Below are 16136 nucleotides of genomic sequence, written 5' to 3' on the forward strand. Positions count from 1 at the left end.
ATGGCAGAGCCTGCAGTGTGCGGCATCCTGTTTCTGTTCCCAGTTTCTGTAGCAGGGAGTTGTCCTAAGTAACAAAGATCCAACTCCTCAAGCTGGTTTAAAAACTAAAGAATCTCTCTGCTCAGTAAAATGGAGTCACTTGATGGTAGCAGGACCCAGTTTTTCTCTTTTCCTATTTCTCCCTCTGCTTCCAACCAGATGAGACCCCCCCCCGAGGATATATGGAAGTCAACCCTCAATATATCAAAAAGAGGAGTGGGGCTCAGGGGATAAAGCAGTGGGGGCTAAGTTCAGCTGCAGTAAACAAAGTGCAGAGTGGAGGGGGAAAGTCACCCAAAGTCAACCTCTGGCCTCCCCCATGCACTCACACATAACACATACTCACACACCTGTACACATGTGTGCCCATTCACAAAATAGCCGTGCATACATATAGACTTGAACACCACACATTCAAAGGAGGAGGAGGAAGGGGAGGAGGAGTGGGGAGGAGGAGGAGAGGGAGGCGGGGAGAAGGAGGAGGAGAAGAAGAAGGAGAAAAAAGAGGCAGGACAGTGGCTTATGTCTTTAATTTTACTACCTGGGAGGAAGAAGCAGGCAGATCTCTGTGAGTTCAAGGCCAGCCTGGTCTACAGATAGAGTTCCAAGAGAGCCAGGGCTACACAGAAAAAGTCTGTCTCAAAAATAAGTAATTAAATAAGAGAAAGGAAGAAGGAAGGGAGGGGAAGAGAGGGGAGGGGAAGGGAAGGGAAGGGGAGGGAAGGAAGGAATGAGGCTCACCAGGCAAAGCATTCGCAGCGCAAGAGCAAGCCTGATGCTAATTCTACTGCAGCCTATAAAAAATAAAAGGAGAAAAGCGACTTCATGATATTGTCCTCCGACCATTCCAGAGTGCATGGCAAGCTCATGCCCTTGTAAGCACGCTTATCATCCATACACAATAAAAATAAATAAATACATTTAAGACAGACAGGATGGAAGGAGAAAAGAAAGGAAACCTATTGCCTTAAAAAAAAATTTACAAGTTTGGACTCAGGGAGTCTTGTGGGCTGACCTCCATCATGGCTTCCTAAACCAGTCACCACAGCGACTGATGTCAGCCAGTGCAGGCCCACCCATGGAGACGGGTGGATCCTACCACACATCTTCCCCCAAAAGGGAAGAGAAAAGTGGGTGCTGGGGAGGCAGCTCACCGACGCCCACACACAGTGGCTTCAGCATTTAGAGAGCCCTCCACTCTCTTGTTTCTATGAGGTTCTATATTTGCCAAGGCAAATTACTTTAAGGTAAATAATATTAAAACAGTGTGTGGTGGCTCAGGCCCGTAATCCCAGCACTCGAGAGGCTGATGCAGAAGGATTGCCACAAGTTCCTAAAGCAGACTGCTGTACACAGTGACTTCCAGGCCACAGTGTGAGATCTTGTATCAAAAGTAAATAAAACAAATCCAAAACAGAGAGCTGGGATGTGGCTCAGTTGGTAGAGAGCTTACTCAGCTTACACAAAGTCCTGGGTTCAAACCCCAGCACCGCATAAGCCAGCTGTGGTGGTGCACACCTATAATCCCAGGACTTGGGCTAGAGGCAGAAGAATTCAGAGTTAAAAGCTATCCTCTGTTGCATAGTGAGTTCGAGGATACCCCGAGATACGTGAGACCCTGCCTTAACATACCCAAAGTAATAATAGCCATATTTTATATGTGTAAATCTCAATGTTTTTGTTTTGTTTTGTTTGTTTGTTTTTCGAGACAAGGTTTCTCTGTGTAGCTCTTGCTGTCCTAGAACTCGTTCTGAAGACCAGGCTGAACTCAAACTCAGATATCCGCCAGCCTCTCTCTCCCAAGTGCAGGAATGAAGACATGTGTCACCACCACCCAGCCTCAACGTTTTTTTTAAACATATGTGCTTTCTGGCTTTTAATTTGACACAAGCTAGAGACATACCCGTGAAGCTGGAATCTTAATTGAGAAAATGCCTCTGTAAGATTGGCCTGCCACCCAGGCATGGTGGCACACGCCTTTAATCCCAGCACTTGGGAGGCAGAGGCAGGCGGATCGCTGTGAGTTCAAGGCCAGCCTGGTCTACAAAGCGAGTGTCCAGGATGACCAAAATAACATGGAGAAACCCTGTCTCGAAAAACAAAACAAAATAAAACAAACAAACAAAAAGACTGGCCTACCAGCAAGCCTGTGGGAACATTTTCTTGATTGGTCCTTGATGGGGGAGGGCCCAGCTCACTGTGAGTGGTGCCAGCCCTGGGCAGGTGACCCCGAGGGCCATGACAAAGCAGGGTGAACAAGTCACGGTGAGCAAGCTAGTAAGCAGCACCCCTCCACGGCCTCTCCTTCAGTTCCTACTTCCTGGTTCCTGCATTGAGTTCCTGCCCCGACTTCCCTTCATGACAGCCTGGGACTGAGACATGATCTGAAATAAACCCTTCCTTCCTCAAGCTGCTTTTGCTCGTGGTGTTTTCTCGACCACAGCAATAGAAATTCCAACTAAGACAATTTGTGAATCATCTCTCTCCACGCAAGGAAGCTTAAATGCAAAACAAAAGATTAGGTTGGGCCTGGAGAGGTGGCTCAGCACTTACGAGCATTTGGGTTTTTGTTTGTTTTTCCGAGACAGGGTTTCTCTGTGGAGCCTTGCCTGTCCTGGACTCACTTTCTAGATCAGGCTGGCCTTGAGATCCGACTGCCACTGCCTCCCACTTAAAGGAGTGCACCACCACCGGTTTGCTAAGAGCATTTGTTTAGGTCCTCCAGGCTCAGTTCCTTCCACCCCACATGACGGCACACAGCCATAAACAACTGTAGTTGCAAGGGATCTGACCCCATCTTCTGACCTCTGCACATACGTGTAGGCATACATCCAAAACAATCACACCCCAAAACCAGTTATTTTAAGGAGAGATCAAGTGGAAATGCCTGCAGCCTCATCACACCGAGGCATCCCACTGAACACCTTGATAATGTCTTTCCAATGTTAACTTATACAATAAAGAAAAGCTTTAAAAGGATTGGGTCATGGGATGCTTCCCAGGCTCATGCAGACACTGCATCCCATTTACTCCTCTGGTAGCCCTCCTGGTCTCCACTGTAGAGATAATGAAACAGAGGCTTGAAGGCCAAGCCAGCAGCAGCTCCTAGTGTTACTCCTAAATTTTGTGGAACTCCCCAAACAGACCACCCAAAAACCAAGTCCAAATGCAATGGCAAGGAAGTCTTTATTGCAGGTTCGAACCCCAGGGCCACCCCTCCAATGTACTGACCCAGCAGATACAGGTAAGTGGCCTCGAGTCTCAATTGAGAGGGGTTTTTATAGGTTTTAGACAAAGAAATGGGTTTTACAGTATATGATTGGATGGCATTAGGGCAGAAAAGCTGCAAGCAGGGAGCTATAAGCCTTGGCGTTTCATGGTTGGGTAATAGGTGTAGGGGCAAGTTGGCCTATAGAAAAGATTGGTTGACAAGGCAGTGGTGGCACATGCCTTTAATCCCAGCACTCAGGAGGCAGAGGCAGGTGGATTGCTGTGAGTTTGAGGCCAGCCTAGACTACAAAGCAAGTCTAGGTCAGTCAAGGCTACACAGAGACAACCTGTCTCAAAAACAAAAAACAAACAAACAAAAAAACCAAAAAAAAAAAAAAAAAGAAAGAAAAGATTGGTTGAAGCAGTCATGGGGGCATTAGAAACTTTGGCCTGGCTTCTCCTAATTGGTTGTTGCTATGTGCCAGACCACATGCTGGTCAGCTTGACCAGCAGAGAGTATGTTTGGACTTTCCCAAGGTGAGCTGATTGTGTTGCTAGGGAATATTTTTCTGTTTAGACTAGTTTGTGGTTTTTCTGGAATCTGAGTTCAGCCCTTGGCTAGGTTTAACACAAAATGGAGTTTCTTCTTCAAAATGGAGTTTGTCTGGTCCTTACATTAGGAGGCCCCTGGCCTTGGTGCCCTCGTGCCAAAGAAAAGGATCTACTCACGGGGCTCAGATGGGGTCGTGGTGGCTTGAATGAGAATGCCCCCACAAAGGTTCATATGTTTGAGTGCTTGGTCCCCAGTTAGTGAAACTGTTTGGCAAGGATTAGGAGGTGTGGCCTTGAGAGAGGAGGTGTGTCACTGGCGTGGTTCCAAAAGCCCACACCAGGCCCAGTGTTTCTCTCTCTCTCTCTCTCTCTCTCTCTCTCTCTCTCTCTCTCTCTCTCTCCCTCCCTCCCTCCCTGCTGCTTGAAGATCAGGATGTAAATAAAGTTCAGTTTCACGCCCGCCTGCTTCCTGCCATGCTGACAATGGACTAACCCCCTGAAACTGCAAGCAAGACACGATTAAAAGCTTTCTTTTGCTGGGCAGTGGTTGCACAAGCCTTTAATCCCAGGATTTGGAAGGCAGAGGCAAGTGGATCTTCAAGTTCCAGGCCAGCCTAGTCTACAGAGTGACAGCCAGAGCTACACAGAGCAACCCTGTCTTGAAAATCAGAACACAAAACAAACCGACAAACAAAAAGCCTTCTTTTCTATGAGTTGCCTTGGTCATGGCGTCTCTTCACAGCAAAAGAACATTAGCTAAGACAGGCGAGGTGGCAGAGTGCTGATCCAGCACGTACCAAGTGAGCCCTAGCATTGCCTAAACTGTGTGGCACACGCCTGAAAACTCAGCAGTCAGGGAGTAGAGGCAGGAGGATCAGGAACTCAAGGTCATCCTCTGGAGCTTAAGGCCCAACCTGGGGATACATGAAATTAAAAAAAATTTTAAAAAAGGAACAGACACGAGACATCCCCACCACTTTGTCCAAGTAGTGTCAGTCAGTGACCCTGAACTTGGATGGCCGCGAGAGGTGAAGGGTCAAGTTCTCAAATGCTACTCTCCCAACTGACCCAGGGTCCCTTTTAAATGAAAAAGAAAACGACACGACTGCTCCTAGGTATGATGGAAGAGAAAGTTTATTATAGATATGTGGGAGAGCATAGCCAGAGGCAGAGACGTCTGGGAGAGTCCGGAGTGGACTTGACCCTGAGCCGTGTAGGGAGAGGAGGGGAGAAAGGAAAAAGGAAGAGAGGGAAATTGGGTACAGCAGCCAAGAGGCCCAAAGGTAGAAAGAAGGGGGCGGGGCAACCAAGATGGTTGGATTATACAGGGAAGGCTAGCCCAGGCCCCTGTGGGGTGGGATTGTTCAGGGTAGCGGATGCAGTGAGGTACTTTGAACTCTTCCCCCATCGCCAGGAAGTGGGAGTGTCTGGGCAGACTTGGTAGAGAGACTCCTCCTCAGCTAACCCTCCAATCTCAGCTGCCTTGGAGTGAGCCGGGATGGACTGGAGGAACTGAGCCTTGAGAATTCTCCCACCGAAAGGCTGTGGAGACCGGCCACAGCTCGCATCTGCAGAACAACCACGTGGATTCAGACGGTGGCACCACTGGCTGTACAGCTTTGAGCAAGTGGGTTACTCTGTGCCTCTGTGTCCCTTGGAATAACGCAGGGCACAGGCGAACCCTTCAATTTAGCAGCCGGCACTCCCGGTGTTTTATTGTCTATCAATACTAACAAGGGTTTGGTGGTTTGCTCACGACATCCAGAGCCCCATGAAAGGTAGAATTTGAACAGTCGCCAGTCCAGACCATGCGCTCTCTGGCTTTGCAGTGTAACAAAGGCCTCCCTGGGGTTCTCCCTGTGACAGCATCAAGGCCTCACAATGCTAGGGCCTAGAAGAGAGACCTGACTGACCCAATTGGGTCACATTTCCACTCCTGGTGCAGTCAACCATGGGTAGGTACAGGGCTATGCAACGTCAACCTGGCAGCTCCCAAAGGCACTAGCACCGGAACGCGACGGCCCAGGCTAGATTCAATCATCCAAAGTCTTGAGGTCATGAACGATTCCTGTTTTGTTCTCCAATGAAGATGTGCATTTGCTGTCATGCCATGACATGCCCAAGTGTACAAGTTCAGCAACTACCCAGACTTGTCCCCAGATAGAAATAGGTGTTGTACCAACCAAGTTTACAACTGGAGCCTGAGCTAAGAAGATGCTCACAAGATTAAAAGGTCAAGGTCTCCTGTGTGCCAGAGCCCAGCTCAACCAGGGAAACCTGAGGAAGTAGAATCCACTACTATGATTGAGGGGATGGGAGCACAGGGGGAAACTGAGGCACCTTGGCTCCGCCTTCACTTTTCCAGTTTCCATATCTAAGGCCTGAGAAAGCTGGCCAAGGTTAACTTCCTTAGCATCTCCGTCACATCCTCAATGTTTCATGTGACCAGAAAGGGTCCTGCCCAGGAAAAGCCACACTTCTTCCTAAGAGCCCCCAAAATTAAACACAAATAAATAAATAATAAGCAAACTTGCCAGTCAATACATGAGTCAATGAAACTAGAAGGTCTCAAAAGAAGATCTACGAATGGCCAGGAGATTTTTTTTTAAGTGTGCAACATCCTTAGCCATCAGGGAAATGCAAATTAAATATGATTTCAGGATCTCTCTCCCCAGGCAGAATAGCTGTCACCAGAAAAACAAATGATAACAAATGTTGACAGGGATGTGGGAAAGAGGAATCTTTATTCACTGCTGGTGACGTGTAAACTGCTACAGACATTATGGGAACCAGAGTGGAGTTTTCTTTTCTTTCTTCTTTCTCTTTTCTCTTTTTCTTTCTTTCTTTCTTTCTTTTTTGTTTGTTTGTTTTTTGAGACAGGGTGTCTCTGTGTAGTCTTGGCTGTGCTGGACTCGCTTTGTAGTCCAGGCTGGCCTCGAACTCACAGCGATCCGCCTGCCTCTGCCTCCCGAGTGCTGGGATTAAAGGCGTGCGCCACCACTGCCCGGCTTTATTTCTTTTCTTTTCTTTTTGAGACAGGGTTTCTTTGTGTAGCCCTGGCTGTCCTGGAACTCGCTTTGTAGATCAGGTTAACCTGGAACTCACAGAGATCTGCCTGCCTCTACCTACTGAGTGCTGAGATTAAAGGCATGTGCCACCACATATGGCTTAAAGTGGAATTTTCTGTATTTAAAAGAGAAAAAGGAAGAAAAGATGTACATATAAACTATCATATGACCCATCTGTTTTACTCCTGAGAATATGCTCAAAGGACTACATCCTTGCCCAGAGACACTTGCACATCCGTGTTCATAGTTGCTCTGTTCACAATAACTAGGAGATGGAATCAGCATAGATGTCCATCAGTCAATGAACAAATAATGGAAATATGGTACAGACGCACAGTGGGATCTTATTCAGCTGTACAAAAGAAAATGAAGTTATGACATTTTCAGGAAAATGGATGGGACTTGAAATTCAGTGCGATGCATCACTCAGGTTTAAAAAGACAAACACTGCCTGTTCTCATAGGTGGAGCTCAGCAGCTGATTTTGTTGCTGTTTTTGGGTTTGTTTGTTTGTTTGTCTGTTTGTTTGTTTCAGACAAGGGCTCTCCAGATAGCTCTAGATGTCCTGGAACTCACTATATAAACCAGACTGGTCTCAAACTAACAGAGATCCTCCTGCCTCTGTCTCCTGATTGCTGAGATTAAAGGCGTGTGTCACCACACGTGGCTGCCAGGTGCTAATTTTATATATATATATGCATTTATGTGTGAGTGAGTGTGTGTAGTTAGGAAAGAGTCCATAGGGGGGAAATCAGCTTTCAGAGAGAGGGGTGGGGAGGTTAATAAAACATAAGTCATAAGGGAGTATAAGGGAGACTATTTGGGGTAGTCAGGAATAGGGAGAGATGGGAGGAGCAGCCAAAACTAAGCAGGTGTGAGAATGCCAGAAGAAAACCAGTTACTTTGTGTGCTAATTTTAAAATTCATTATTTTGTTTCTTCTTAAAATGACCCACAAGCAATCCAATTTCTTTCTTTTTGGAGGCTGGAGGAGAAGCCTCATCCCACTCACCCCTGTGCTTCTTCTGAGGGAGACCCCATGGACACAGATTCACGAGTTGGTACCCGTAGGCATAAAGTTATCATGTAGTTTAAATGCTGGTTTCTGTACACCCTCCCCCCCCCCCCATGTCTGGTTGCAAGCTTTGTTCTGAGAATTTCCTGACTAAATGTTGTGTAAACTCTGCTCCCCAATTGTCCCCTTTGTGTCAATAAAGCAGCTTACAGCCATTCGATGAGCAGGGGAGAGAATAGGGCTGAAGGTTCCCAACAATCACATGGTGGTTCACAACCATCTGTAAAATTTAATCTGATGCCCTCTTTTGGCATACATCCAGATAGAGCACCCATATACATAAAAATAAACAAATAAATCTTTTTTAAAAATAGCCTTGGGGCTGGAGAGATGGCTCAGTGGTTAAGATTGCTGCCTGCTCTTCCAAAGGTCCTGAGTTCAGTTCCTGGCAATCACATGGTGGCTCACAACCATCTACAATGAGATCTGGTGCCCTCTTTTTGCGTGCAGGCAAAACACTGTATAATTAATAAATAAATAGTTTTTTAAAAAAAGAAACAAGAAGTCTCATTGATGTTAGAGAAAAAGCCAAATTTAAAAAAAAATAGCTTTGCTGGGCGTGGTGGCACACGCCTTTAATCCCAGCACTCGGGAGGCAAAGGCAGGCGGATCGCTGTGAGTTCGAGGCCAGCCTGGACTACAAAGTGAGTCCAGAACAGACAAGGCTACACAGAGAAACCCTGTCTCAGAAAACAAAAAACCAAAAACAAAAACACAAACATGTACCTGGGCCTGACGCCCTGCTCACAGCCATTTAAGGATGCTCTGGTTGTTGCTCCACACCATAATACTATCCTTGTCCCAGCATTGCCTGACTTCTGCCAGGAGAGAGCAGGCAGATGGTAACCTGCCCTAAAAGATTAGTAAAAATGATAATGTGACCGCCAACTTCAGAGCCTGGACACTGTATTCCAAGGGCGGGAGCCAGGGAGGATTGTTCAGGCCTCAGAGCTGGGCTGGTCAAAACATGTCAAAGTAGAGCCTGAGTGGGGCTTTCTGAAAAACATTATCCCCAAACACCAACATGTGATTGGATACAGAAAGCTGCTTGCTGACCAGGCAATCATTCCTTCACTGAAGCAGTGGGTCAGCCTCCGCTAAAATGACCTCTGTCCAGCGCTTCTGCCTTCTCTGCATATCTCTGATACCAGACTAGAACTTGTCTAGGTGACAATTGTAAAGACTGAGTCCAGGTGTGATGCTACAAGCCTGTAACCTCAGCATTTGGGAGGAAAAGGAGGAGGGAATGTCGGGAGTTCAAGGTCAGCCTGGTCATTCTCAACTACATAGTAAATTCCAGGCCTACTTGAATTACAGAACAACCTGACTCAATGGAGAAGGAGAAGAAGAGGAGAAGAAAAGAGTTGACACTTGGTGCCTGGAGAGATGGCTCGGAGGCTAAGAGCATTGACTGCTCTTCCAGAGGTCCTGAGTTCAATTCTCAGCAACTACATGGTGGCTCACAACCATCTATACTGTGATATGATGCCCTCTTCTGGCCTGCAGGTGTACATGCAGGCAGAGCACTGTATACATAATAATAATAATTTTTTTTTTAATCCTGGAAAGAAAATGGCAGCTGGGCATGGTGGCAACACACCTTTAATCCCAGCACTTGGGCAGCAGAGGTAGGCAGATCGCTGTGAGTTCAAGGCCAGCCTGGTTTACAAAGCAAGTCCAGGACAGCCAGGGCTCCACAGAGAAATCCTGTCTGGAAAACCAAAGAGAGAGAGAGAGAGAGAGAGAGAGAGAGAGGGAGAGCTAGCTGGGTGTGGTGACACACGCCTTTAATCCCAGCACTTGGGAGGCAGAGGCAGGTGGATCACTGTGAGTTCACAGCCAGCATGATCCACAAAGCAAGTCCAGTACAACCAAGATAATACAGAGAAACCCTGTCTTGAAAAACAGAAGAAGAAGAAGAAGAAGAAGAAGAAGAAGAAGAAGAAGAAGAAGAAGAAGAAGAAGAAGAAGAAGAAGAAGAAGAAGGAGAAATAAATTTTTAAAAGGCAACTACACGGATGGGAGATGCGGGCTGCCATGGACAGGAAAGCCGTTAGACATTTGATACAGGTCTTTCTTTTGTTTAGAATCTTTGTTCTCGTGGCTTGAGAGGATTTCCTATATAAGGTCCAGGTGGATGGCCACTTGTCCCCAGAGGCCAACTAGCATTTTCCTCTACCTGGTGGCTCTTTCCTTGTGATATGGGCAGGGGACGAGTGATAGACTCAGTCCATTCAGTGTTAACAAGGAAGGAGAGGAGCTGGGTGCATGACAGGCCTTAAGGATTATGCACCTGAAACCTTGAGTCTCTAGTCCCTGTTACCATTTTTGCTGCGTGCCCTGCTGTGCCCAGGCAGGTCCCCTAAGACCTTGCTGCCTCTCCTCCAGCAGTCAACAAAGATTCCTTCTGAATCGATGACAGTTTTCTTAGCCACCTGCTGTGTATGAGGTCAAGTTCATAATTAAATCACACATTTGCTTAGTCCTTTAAGGGAGACACAGGTTAACAGTAAACTTGTATTTCCTGATTTCTCAATACAAGGTTGAACAGGTATGGGGCCTTGCCCTGCCTGCTGCTGGTCTAAAACGTTTCCCACTGCCACGCGTGTGTGTTAAGATACTGAATGACCGATCACCCTGGTCCCCAGACCCTTTTAATAAGGTCTTAGGTATTCCCAGTGTGTTCTCAAACTCACTATGTAGCCAAGGATGGATTTGAACTTCTGATCCTCCTGTTTCTGTTTCTTGCGTGCTGGGATTACAGGCATGCACCACTCCGTCTGTTTTTATGCAGTTCTGGAGATGGAGGCCAAGGCTTTCTACATGCTAGCTAACCGAGCTACACTTGGATACCAGCCAAGATACCTCCCTTAGCCCTGTTCATTATTCATTTACAAATATTTTATTTGTCTTAAATGTAAGTATATGAATGCTTTGCCCTCATTTAAGTGCAACATGTATGTGCAATGCCTAATGTGGTCAGAAGGGGGCGGCAGATGTCCTGGAATTGCTATTACAGTCATTTGTGAGCTGCCAGCTGGGAACTGGGAATAGAACCCAGGTCCTCTGCAAGGACAGCAAGTGCTCCTAACTGCCCAGCCATCTCTCCAGCTCCTTCATAATATTCCTTATTCTTTAGCCATTTTCTCCACCTGTGAAGGAACACATTCTGTACCCGGATCTCCCCATACCTCCGGGACAGTAAGTACTGCAGGGGGTTGTGGGGAGTAAACTTGAGTTGCTAACCTGACACTCCAGCTGGAGGTAGGGAGCAGGCGAGGTCCCTGACTCACTGGCCAGAAGCCTGACAGCAGAGAGACCCTGACAGGTGACAGACATTTCTGAATTCCGATCTTGCTTAGGCACAAGAGCAGCCCTTGGGCTGGGCCAACCCACAACGCCTTATCCTGCCTTCACCCTACCCACCCTTAGCTAGCCACTAGTGGTCACTCTAAAAAAACCAAGATGTGTCCAGAGTGAGCAAGATGGCTCAAGTGGCATGTGCTGCCAAACTTGAGGACTTGCGTTCAATCCTCAGAACCCACACGATGGAAGGAGAAACAGATTCCTACAAGCTGTCCTCTGACCGCCACACTCACACTGAGGCACACACACACATGCACACATATGCACATGCATATATGCACATATATATACAAACACACACATACATAACACACACAGATACACACACATACATACATGTACATACAGATACACACAGGCCTACAAGTTGTCCTCTTACCTTCACATTCACACTGAGGCATACACACATAAATGCATGCACATACATGCATGCATACAAACAAACACACATGCATATACATACATGAACACACATAATACATACACAGATATACACGTGTGTGTATACACATACATGCATGCACATGCATGCATTCATACAAAACACACACAAGCATGTATTACATATACACAAATATACACATATACATGAACGCGCGCGCGCACACACACACACACACACATAAAATTTTGAAGTTTTAAAGTCTTCAGTATGCTAGGAAAAGGACTAAGGTCCCAAAACGACCAAACACAATTGGTGAAAACAAAAGTTGACTCGCACTGTCTTTTTTTTTTTTTTTAATTTACCTTTATTTTATATGAACCCGTGGTTTTAGATTTTTTTGTTTTGTTTTGGGGTGTGTTTGTTTGGTTGTTTTTGTCTGCATACATGTCTATGTGAGAGTGTCATATCTTGGAGTTACACACAGTTGTGAGCTGTCGTGTGGGTGCTGGGATTTGAGCCCAGGTCCTCTACAAGAGCAGTCAGTGTCCCCAATTACTGCGCCATCTCTCCAGCCCCAACTCGCACAGTTCTAATCTAGTATTTTGCAATCAGTAAACTTACCAGAGGCATAAAAGGCACTTAGTTTTGGTGTACTCGTTAGGTATGTGTTGTGGCTTCATGCTATTTATATTTTGAGTTACCTAGGAAGAGTTGGCCAGAGATGAGGCCACCCAAGGTCCAGAACAGGGCCTGGAGCCAGGAGTCTGGTCCCTAACATGGCTGCTCCTAGCTTGATGTTCTATCGTGCCACGCCCACCCCCTTCCTCCAGACCTTGCCTGCTTTATCACTGTCCCTTGAAGCATCTTGAGACCTGAACTGTGGAACTGTTCCACCCACCAGCGCTGACTGGGTCCTGGTGATTTTGTTTATGTGTTTTGTCTTTTCTTCCCAGGGATTGGAGCGGCAGGCAGGAAATGATCCTGAAAACAATGCCCACGTTGTTAATTGCTCCCTTATCCCAGTGGGTCTCTGCCAGTTGATCCTGGGCCAACAGGAAAGTTCTCTGGTCTTTGGGGTATTTTGGAAAAGAAGCAAGATAAATTCCACTCCACGACACTGAGCAGGAGGCAATGTGCTTCTTCTAGAAAATTCTCTCAAATTCCAGACAGCTGTTATTCCCTGTGCCTCCGCTGCACCACCTGAAGTGAGGCTGGCTTGCTATGTTGCTTCTGGTGGCTTTTGTTTTGTTTTTAAATACCGGTAGATTTTTTTTTTTTTTTTTTTTTTTTAGAATTAAATAAGAACTGGAAAGCCAATCTTGCTTGCTATAAATAGAAGGCAATCGTGAACCTTGGTTTCCATGAATACAAAATGCATCAGTAAATTCTAGCTCCAATCTGTTGCCTGCCTCAGGCTTTTAGCAAATAGCAGGGAGCACTGATGGTGTATTGACTCAGGAAGGAAGAAGGAGAGAAAATTGAAAACTGAAAAAGCCTCCTCAGCCTGTGAATTGGGGTCATTAAGAGCGTATCTAGGTCTTGTGCTGGGCAGCGAGGCTGTGAACACGCCGCAAAGTGTCTCCCAGAACCGTTTGAATTCAGAGTGCTAGGCAAATGCTCCCTACGTGGCCAGGTGGGGTGGGGTCGGGCTGGGCGTGAACATGAGGGCAAGCTATGAGGGTTGTGACAGGCCAGCTTTGAAAACCAGTAACCTTTAATGGAATGGGGGTATAGTCTGTGGTCTTGTGTGATGGGGGCAGCACCTGCTGCTGGCTTTTTGGGTCTCATAATCAGGGATGTGGGGTGAAGGGTCTCCTTACCTCACCCCCACCCTGACTCTGAGCCCTGGGGGGCGGGGAGGGGTGATCCATCTCTACTCTAGCCGAGCAAAGCTCCACTGCGACCCACGGCATTGATACCGACAATTCTTAAGAACATTCCTTGGCGGGCCACTTCTCCCCAGGCTTTCTTTGGACTTCTGGGACACTCAGGACCAATTACCCAGTAGGCTGCCAAGCGGAGGCAGGAGGGTGCAGCTGTCTCACTAGCTGGAGAGTTTTACCCCCAGGGGTGTGGGGTGGGGCAATGCTTAGGGCACTGAAGTGCAGCTTTGAGGAGACCGTCTCTGGAATCTCTCCCTCTCCCTCTCCCCCTCCCTCTCCCCCTCCCCCACCCCCTGGGGAGCTTCAGGTTCCACTTCCTTCTCTGGGTTTCTACTTCCTGTCTTACCCCCCAAGGAATTGGAGTGATGGGGTCAGGCTCAGGTGGAGCCTCACACTGGAGTCAGGGGTGTGTCCTTAAGCAAAATGTGTATGCACGTGAGCGAGCATATGTGTGCACATGTAAGTAAATGCCAGAAAACAACCTAAAGTGTCTTCAGGTGCCTCTTCTTCTTCTTCTTCTTCTTCTTCTTCTTCTTCTTTTTTTATTTAAGACAGTGTCTTTCATTGACCTGGAACTCTTCCCAGGCTAGGCTCATTGACCAATGAGCTCCAGGAACCTGTCTGTCTCTGTCACCCCATGATTGGAACTGCTACCACAGGGTACTACCAACGCAGTGCAGCAACATCTAAATTCCAGGGACTAATAGGCAGGGCTTTTCTGCTACAGCATGGGCTAAAACAACTGGGCCCCAAACTGAAATTTTTCTTGTTTCTTTGCTTGTTTTTAGTTTGATTTTGTTTGTTTTTCCCTAATAGTGAGGAAAGAATCTTTTATTGTTTGACATTACTAAAACATAGGATTTTTTTAAAAGATTTATTTATTTATTATTATTTACAGAGTATTCTGCCTGCATGTGAGCCATCAGGCCAGAAGAGGGCACCAGATCTCACTATAGATGGTTGTGAGCCACCACGTGGTTGCTGGGAACTGAACTCATGATCTTTGGAAGAACAGCCAGTGCCCTTAACCTCCAAGCCATCTCTCCAGTCCAACATAGGAGGTTTTTAAAAATGTATTTATTTGTATGTACATTTGGTGTTTGGCCTACATATATGTCTGTGTGAGGGAGTCGGATCCACTAGGATTTGCGTTACAGACAGTTGTTAGCTGCCATGTGGGTGCTGGGAATTGAACCTGGCTCCTCTGGAAGAGCTGTGTCCCCAGCCCCATAGGAGATTTTTTAAAGGTTTTGAGGTTTTTGGTTTTTGGTTTTGTTTTGTTTTGGTTTTTGGTTTTTCAAGACAGAGTTTCTCTGTGTAGCCTTGGCTGTCTTAGACTAGCTTTGTAGTCCAGGCTGGCCTCGAACTCACAAAGATCCTCCTGCCACTGCCTCTGGAGTGCTGGGATTACAGGCGTGCGCCACCACACCTGGCCTAAGACCCAAACTTCTAAACAGGTACAATATACTTAAAAATGTGTTTGGGGGCGCTGGAGAGATGGCTCAAGGGTTAAGAGCTCCGCCTGCTCTTCCAAAGGTCCTGAGTTCAATTCCCAGCAACCACATGGTGGCTCACAGCCATCTGTAATGTGATCTGATCCCCTCTTCTGGCATGCAGGTGTATATGCAGACAGAATAATGTATATATAATAAAAATAAATAAATCTTAATAAAATGTGTTTGGGCATTAAAGATGGAAAGGAGTTTAAATAAAGTGGAATACAGGGAAGGATGTTAAAATAAAAAAGAAAAATGAAGGATAAATATATCCAATAATTAATATATGCCTTTGATCCCAAAGACAGAGACAGAGACACATAGGTTCCTTGTGAGTTCGAGGCCAGCCTGATCTACAGAGTAAGTTCAAGGTTGCCGGGCTACACAGAGTAATCTTGTCTCAATAAGGATAGAGGAATACAATATTGAACATTATAGTGTGTAAAGTGTCCCAGATATAACTTACAATCCTACAGGTCAAGCAATTATAGACAGATAGATACTGATTATGCATACACACACACACACACACACACACACACACACACACACACACATATATATCTCAGAGTGGAAGAAAGGAGATATGCTTGCTTTGGGGAGATTTTACACTTGTTCCAACAGGAAAGGAAAAGCTATGTCTTCCATTCAAACTGATAAAAATCAGATATGACAGACGCCGACCCCCTGAAGATCTTGGACACACACAAGAAGAAACAAATCAAGACCAAAACAGGTGATGTATATGCTGGTCCCTCTATTGAGAATAGCTCTTTAAGATGCTAAATACATAAATGTCTAGCCAGGAGTGGTGGCACATGCCTTTGATCCCAGTACTCGGAGGCAGAGGCAGGTGGATGGATATGAGTTCGAGGCCAGCCTGGTCTACAAAGGGAGTCCAGGACAGCCAGGGCTACACAGAGAAACCCTGTCTCAAAAAAAACAAACAAACAAACAAAAAACCCAAAAGAAAACCCATAAATCTCTATACATATCCAAAAATTCTTGTTGGACACCTAATCCTCAAGACTTATTATGGCATTCCTTTATATGATATAAATAAA

This window comes from Acomys minous (genome assembly GCF_964271855.1).
Source record: "Acomys minous genome assembly, chromosome: 6".
Taxonomy (NCBI): domain Eukaryota; kingdom Metazoa; phylum Chordata; class Mammalia; order Rodentia; family Muridae; genus Acomys; species Acomys minous.